The sequence below is a fragment of the Epinephelus fuscoguttatus genome, linkage group LG19 (assembly GCF_011397635.1).
Source record: "Epinephelus fuscoguttatus linkage group LG19, E.fuscoguttatus.final_Chr_v1".
NCBI classification, from domain to species: domain Eukaryota; kingdom Metazoa; phylum Chordata; class Actinopteri; order Perciformes; family Serranidae; genus Epinephelus; species Epinephelus fuscoguttatus.
In genome coordinates, this window is record NC_064770.1 from 7,065,631 (window position 1) to 7,071,259 (window position 5,629).

General features: G+C 37.8%; 1 non-coding gene across 1 annotated transcript; it reads left to right on the plus strand.

Moving 5' to 3' along the window:
- The first annotated feature begins 1,084 nt into the window (after positions 1–1,084).
- Positions 1,085–1,157, plus strand: trnak-cuu (transfer RNA lysine (anticodon CUU)). Its single transcript has one exon. It is a non-coding gene; the product is annotated as a tRNA-Lys (tRNA).
- Positions 1,158–5,629: the final 4,472 nt, after the last annotated feature.

Below are 5,629 nucleotides of genomic sequence, written 5' to 3' on the forward strand. Positions count from 1 at the left end.
TTCAAGTGTCCTGATTTTATCCTTCATTATGTATTAATTGTCGTTTATACATTGTGTTTAATAAATATTCTTAATCAGAAACAGAAGAAAAACAAGTCAAAACTGAGTCAAAACTCATTTCCCCTCTGTGTTTCTGTTAGCCAATCAGCATTCAAACCTCCGACCCTAATGAATATTAATAAGCTCCGCAAAGACAACTCAGAGTCGTGGGTGTGTTCTAAGAAGTGATTGGTAGAAACTACCTGACGTCAGGAGACATGTGTCCTTAGGCCTTATAGTTCAGCCAATGGTTCGTTCTGGTTTTATTCCGGGGTAATGTGATTGGTTGGTTGCTTCATCCCGTCTACAGCTGATCCCTGAACAGGCCGAAATACATGAAACCACATTAGAAATAAAGATTGTTTATAATGTTGAGTAAAAAGCGGAATTAGACAGCAGAGAAAAGAACAGTGGCCATTTACAACGTCCAAACTATTCTACTATTTAGCCTACAATTGTTATCATTTAATACCACTAATATATAGATTATTTTGACTGAGTGAAAATATATTAGGGCTCGAAATAATCATTTTAAAAGGTAAAGTTTTTTATTCCTTCTCAATATACAATTTTTGTTTTAAAAAGGAGATTTCTGGCGGCTTCATTACATTTTTATGTTCTAATACTAAGATGGGAATGTTCCAGTATGTTCGTGCGTGATGCCCATGATAAGGATCTAACTATATCTTATGTTATAAATACTCACCTGAGCTGATTCTGATTTATTTCGTCAGGACAGAGACATTATATTCATGTCCATGCCATGTAGGCTATGGGAAATTGTGGCCTGAACATATGAAATAAAAGACATATAAAGCCTCGACAAACTCAAAATGATCATTTATAACGACGAAGAGGAAAAACTCTATATACGGTGAAAAGTTGAAAGAATAAAAAAAAAACAAACGTGTTTTGTTGAAGGCCTATGTCACGCGAATTGTTCCGGTACTGTCTTTGCCTGCATCCCTTGTGTCCTGTCACGGGAGCAAGACACTTCAATACATCCTATATGGGTGTAGATAGCACCCCTTGCGGTAATTGCATAGCCCGGCTAGCTCAGTCGGTAGAGCATGAGACTCTTAATCTCAGGGTCGTGGGTTCGAGCCCCACGTTGGGCGCTTCCTGTTTTTAATGGTAAGTGGAGTCAGTAGGAGTGATTAAACAACTATACCTTACCTCTGCCCAAAATAAAAGCGGCTATTATCAATTTCCCCCTTTCCCTTTCTCTCTCATTTCAGAGACTGATCTCAGTTCATCATTTAAAGGAAGGCTGCATTTCTAGTATACATATTGAGGAGGGAGGAAGCTTGCCAGAGGAGCTACCAACAAACATGCGCAGTTGTACACTTTGCTGAAGTCGCCCATGATGTGTAAAAGAGGGGCTGTAGCAGGCTGCAGCAAATAATGTCATAACAACCATTATAGTATAATATCTGCCAGTAACACCATCATTTTTACATTTTTGATGTAATAAACGTTGCTCTTGCAAATAACTTACCAATAATGTAATAACATTTCATAACCAACAATGTAATAATTCTTTGTGCATAATGTCATAAATTATTACATTACTGACTGCTTAATACATTATTGGCTGGGTTAACAAATAATAAAAATGTGTTTTCTCTGGGGTCAAGATTGGTCAGGCTTTTGAGTAATATTTCAAAGAAATGAAATGGGCAAGTCTTATGGAATTCTGACACTTGATAATAAATAAAACTTTAACATAATGATTTAAGTATATTACATTATTGCCCCAGTTACTGAATTTTGAATGATTTTCTAACCCAGCTTATAACCAGCCCTTAATGTAATAACTTATTACATTATGTGCAAAAAGTTATTACATTATCAACTTGTATAACATTAAAAAAAAAATTAAGTTATTGGCAGTTATTACATTAATGGCTGCTATAGAGCTGACACATTGTGAGTTGAATTAAAAGTAAATATGTAAGTGTCATAATAAGTGTTATGTTCATCTGACACATATCACAAAATACAGTAGAAAGCTTTAATGAAATGATACTTCACTACTCGAATGATTATTTGTATTTCAGTTACTCACCTTGTATTATGTTGAATTGGAACATTTTATTTAAAGGTGACTGAGATTCAGCAAAGTCATTCAATAACACAAACTAGTGATCAAGGGAGTGGTAGACCAACAACTGTCACATTCAGAGAGGTAAAATTTCTGCTTTTGTTTATGGAATCTGGCTTTGAAGAGAGAAGCTCCTGTTGGGGAGTATTGTGACCTATTTTCAGTCCCCTAAACTGGTACCCTTAAGTGTGCCGCACGTTCATGCATGCATGCATACAGTGGTGCAATGTAGCTACTTTAAATTAAATTACTTTATTATTTGTCAGTCTACACAATCATTTAGACACTTGACAGTTGAAATGCATCTTTTGGCAAATCCTCCCTACACACATTCAACAAGGGCAGCAGTTTGGAGGTTTGGTGCCACCTCAGCAGTGCCCAGGAGGTACCTCTAAAGCTACGTCCCCACCGACTGAGCTGCTTCTGCCCCATACATATAGTTAATCAAGCACTGTACTTAAATACAAATTCAGTGTATTTATACTTAAGTTGAGTATTTCCATTTTAAGTAACTTTATACTTCTACTCTGCTACATCTCAGAGTTAAATATTGTACTTTTACTGCACTACATTTGTCTGACAGCTTTAGTTACTTTGGACATTACATTTTTTCATCCCCTTCCAGTGAAAACCATGTATCTTCAGATGTGTTGATGTTGACTGTTTGTGATAAACCGAAGAATGAAGTGTTCCTTTATGAGAAAATTCTCCTACTTTTTAAGCGATAGAAACTCTTTAAAACCCTCTTGGATCAGCTGGAAAATGCATTGTCACAAAGCTGAAAACAGGGCTGTTTTTCTGACACCATGGAAAAGTTTACGTTTTAGAGATTTGTGGTTCTCACAGGACAGCCATGTTACAAACATATGGTGATCTTACAGTATAAAATATGATGTACTGTTGTAGATTAAACTACCCAACAGTGTACAGTGTTTCCTCTAGGATTTTTTTCAGCGGGGGGGGGGGATTTCAGGCACGGTATGAGATCGCTGCTTGTTCTCGCGATATTTCGGCCGCGCTCTGGAAAGCAGAGCTAAATGGTAAACAAACATGGCACCACACCTGTAAGGTAAAACACCACATTTACATGTCGTTTTCTATATGTTCTCTGACATTTATCCTAACGATATGAGGCGGTCTTTGTGGGAAAAAAAAAGCTTGTTTAGTGGACTAACTTTGCACTTGAAGTATGCCCGTTCACTTACGTTTTAACAGGTCTGACACTACTAATGCGCCCCGGCTGTATCTAGGCTAATGGCTAATATGCTAACTATTATTTTTATGTCACTAGTCACTTGAAACAAATTTAGGACGATAGGAGACAGGTTGAAATAAACCAAAATTTCCCTTTAAACATCTACAGCAATAATATGCAACATACATATTAATGCAGTAGTAACATTAATGGAGTATTTTCACAGTGTGTTATTACTACTTTTACTGAAGTAAAGGATTTGAATACATCTTCAACCACTGCATGTATGCGCTTATGCATGCACTAGGCATTTTCATCAGGATGGGGGACAGATATTTAAGTGATTAGCACACCTACCAAGCACACATTTCAACATTGTGGAAGCACCTCAGCTTCAGCTTGTTTTGCTTCCCAAAGTGCACCAAAACAGTTTATTTGGAAAAAGTACAATACCACTATAACACACATGACCAGCTGTACAGTCCATAGATCGAAAGCTCTGGCTGTGTTTAAAAACGTCATAGTAGGCCTATATAATGTCGTCCATATACCATTAAAAATGTCTTAGGATATTATGTCATCCAAATATTATAAAATAAAGTCAGGGTGAAGTATGTCGTCTAAATATAAAAAAAAATGTCATAGTAAAGTATGTCATCAAAATATCATAAAAAAAACGTCATATTATATTATGTTGTCAAAATATCATAAGCAAATGGAAGGCAAAGGTCCCTGTCAGATGTCCACGTCCCATCCTTGTGTGGCCAGATAGTATCACTGCCAGCCAGGTTCCCCAAATTCATTGAGCTACACCGCAATATGTTCATGTAGTCCCTGGTAACTGCTGAAGTGCCCCCAGGGTATAAGTACCCCTGGTTGTGAGTCACTGTCGAGAACCAATTACTGCAATGCTGCAATCACATCACAAACGACATAGCAACAGGCTACAAAGTCATTGTCAGTGGATGCTGGTGACATGAAGCTACAAACTGATGCCAGACACTTGTTGCTGCAGAGGGGCCTGACGTCTGTGATGTGCTACTAATCACATTTGAGCTGGCCATAACTTTTTTCAAGGCTCCAATGACACGGTGAAGTGTCAGCCAAACATATGCTTTTGCTTCACCTTATTTCTGGTTCCCTTTCCTGTTCTGATCCAAGGAAACTATAAAAAAAAGGACAGGACATGACATCCGTGACAGCATTCCACCTTTGGTCCCCTTCTGAGCTGCTCAATATTTGCTCCTCTAAAAACAGCTCACAACAATGCTACTTCCTGCTTGTTGGCCACCTTAATATGATCTTATCAGCAGTAGTGAATAGAATGAACAGAATATGAGAAACATCTACATATACACTGAAACAAATATAATCTTATTAATGCAACTGGGGTGAAAACTGAGGCATTTTGATGGTGAATGTTGAAAACTGCATTTTAATGTGTTACAGATATTTATCGGAACTTTCCAGGACAGTCCCAGACAAACTAGGACATCTGGTCACTGTACCAGAGAGGGCTGTCTGTTTGGGAAGTACTGAGCATATGACTTGAGATTTGGATTATATTGTATGAGTTGTGTGAGAGTTCGTAAAAGTGTATATGTATCTAATTTTGCTGTCGCTAAATGCCTGTCGCCTTTGACTTTGATTCATCAAGAATTTTCTTTGTTTTTCGATTCTTCGTTTACAGAGGAGACGTGTCAAAAACATTTTCTTCCTCAATTCCACATATCAGCGGGTGATTAATTCAAATACATATGGTCATTTGGAGAGCGAAGTATTCTTTTAACAAAATAATGGACGGATGATAGAGCTGTGCAATATGTAATTTTTATTTGACATTGCTTTAAAATAGTAGCTCTGAAGCACAAAAGTCCAGTGTTGGGCAGCGACTACATTTCTCAGTAGCGTGCTGGTAGTGTCACAAATAGTTTTTCATTAGCTTAGCTCTTTTATTCATCAAGTAGTGCAGTAGCCAGAGCTGTACCAACACATCAGTAAATTAAATGGCTGCTTAGGGCCCCATAGCCAACAGAGGGCCTCCAAGAGCAATTGAAATGTCCCACAACCAGAGCCAGGTGACCCTATGCTCACTACACAAGTTACATAGACTCTGCAAATTATGCAAGGATCCCTGTCTCCCCCTTGTATCAAAGTGTGTTTCAGTGTTTACAACCTAAACTATCCACACACACACACACACAAACCATGAGTGTGAATTGTGGGGAGCGCAATCAGGTAAATCGTGTTCTCTCCTCTCTGAGTTTTATGTCAGTAAATAACAGCAACAT